Source organism: Bactrocera oleae, chromosome 5, assembly GCF_042242935.1.
Source record: "Bactrocera oleae isolate idBacOlea1 chromosome 5, idBacOlea1, whole genome shotgun sequence".
NCBI lineage: Eukaryota > Metazoa > Arthropoda > Insecta > Diptera > Tephritidae > Bactrocera > Bactrocera oleae.
The window spans coordinates 35,484,682-35,486,864 of record NC_091539.1 but is presented as its reverse complement, the minus strand read 5'-3'; the positions used below and the strand labels follow the sequence as shown (position 1 = coordinate 35,486,864).

Here is a 2,183-nt window from a genome sequence, read left to right as displayed (position 1 = left end):
ATGTATTAAATTGTTTCCAATACCATATTTAGTTTAAATTTTTTATAGTTTTGAAACAAACGGTTATATGGAAAGCGGTCGTAGGTAGTTTGCGAGTTATGAACTTTTAACCTATCCTCTCTATATTCTCGCCAATGGTTTGAATATTTTGAAACTATATAAGCGTCTTTACTGTGTGATCTTACCCTAATAAAAATAAAGCATAAAGAACCGCAGAACTAATAGAGTTAATCTTATTCGGAGGTGGAAGTTGTGGAAAATCTTTAAAAATGGGGAACGAAACTTGTCAAAAAATCTTTATCTAACATGAAGAGATTGCATTTACACACGACGCGGGAAAAATGTTAGAATAGAGATGATCGGGATTTTAAACTCAATACCTGAATCTGAACTGAATATAGGGATGACCTCTAGTTCAAATTTCTTGGCATTCATATTCTGGGGTACAAATTCTTAACAACCACCGACGAATGATATAATATTTTATGATTCCGTTTCTTTTCAGAAATATAGCCTAAATTTTAACATTGCGGCACTTAAATCCGAGTTAACTCGATTGCAATTATGGATATCTTCTTCCAAGTAAAGTGGAATTATGTTTATAGTAGACTCTGTGTGTTTCAGACTCAATTTATTATTCAAGAAATGTGGCAACAGAGCCCAAATAACTTTATTTTGTACCAAACAATGTTAGAGTAGTAGTACTTGTATAAAGGCAAAAATATTTTATAAATGAAATGAGAAAGAAGGAATTAAAGCACGTTCAAGAGCTATTGAAAGTATTTAGATTCATGGATTAGTCAACTGAAATATATTTTCTTCTTTCGACTTTTTTCTTTCATTTGGGAAAGCCATTTATTATAAACGAATTTTCTGGAATAGATATACTACATAGATCGAAGAGAATTTGGTTTAAATATGAAGAAACATTTTCATTAGTGGCTTTATCCATATAATGTAATGTCTTGTTGTAACGGCCCTTCAACATTTTCATACCGGTTCTACAGTGTGAAACTTATGGTAGAGGCCTTCAAAATAAGGGTTATTTCCATCTTGAACTTTTTATTTGAGTTCATATTATTAAAATGAACCACTTTTAGAGCCTGGGAATAAGGAAATAATGGATAGCAAAAGCGAAGGGTATTGGACTATTTCATAGTCTCTCTTCAACATCGATAGTATTATATTATAAGCAGGATGAGTCGATATTTTTCAGTGTCACTACCTTTTGTGAACTTTCTGAATTCACTATTTGGGTATGGATACGATGAAATTCAACTAGTTCGAGAAAGTGAAGCTGGCAGTTCTTTGTACAAAATAACATTAATTAGGTTAGTTTTATGTTAGGTGTAGTAAAAAGAAATCCATTATTTTTCCAATAGATGGCGTTATTAATCCGTATCTCGCGTTGACATGAGATGACGTTTCTAAAAAAGCTTTTCTGACAGTTTCGTAATTAGCTGATTCAGTTTTGTTTGAGCGCGCGTCAATGATGGACACTAACAAAGAGAAAATACGCTATATTTTACAATTTTTATTCAATAAGGGCGAAAATAGCGTTTACGGTCCTGATACTGTAACAGCCAATCATGCGCAATTTGGTTTCGTCGATTCCGTTCCGGTAATTTCGATGTCAAAGATGCACCACGGCTCTGAAAGACCAATTATCGAAAAAATCGTTCAAATATTGGTAATCGTCGAGTTCAAACATCGATTACGATTGCCCAAAACCTAAACATTGCACAAAAAACCGCTTGGAACCATTTGAATAAGGCTGGATACGAAAAGTAATAATTAAAGCATTCAATTTCATGCAAAAATAATGGATTTACTGTACACATATAATACATATGTATAATAAATACGAGCACTCCTTTATAAGCATCATTATTTCTTCAAATGTATTAAAATGTCACATTTTCCAGAACGACAAAAACAACATCAACATCAGTACAAAAACTCCTCATTGAAGGCAATAAATTCACATATCCTTGCTAATAAATTAGAGTATCAAAGGATAAGTTCACATGGGTATTTAACTCACAACATCAATGTTAGTGGAGAATAGCAAAAGCAACAACACTACGCATAGCATCAAAAGTTAAGTGAGTCAAAGGTGAACCTAAAGGGGGATAAGGTGAATAAACGCACATTAACCTGAGAAAATAATACCGAAGGATACA

At 32.8% G+C, this 2,183-nt stretch overlaps 1 long non-coding RNA gene across 1 annotated transcript; it reads left to right on the top strand.

Annotated features, from left to right (window-relative positions):
• The first annotated feature begins 207 nt into the window (after positions 1-207).
• LOC118682576 (uncharacterized) lies at positions 208-828 on the top strand. Its single transcript, XR_011396743.1, has 2 exons — positions 208-443; positions 506-828. It is a non-coding gene; the product is annotated as an uncharacterized lncRNA (long non-coding RNA).
• The last annotated feature ends 1,355 nt before the right edge of the window (positions 829-2,183 follow it).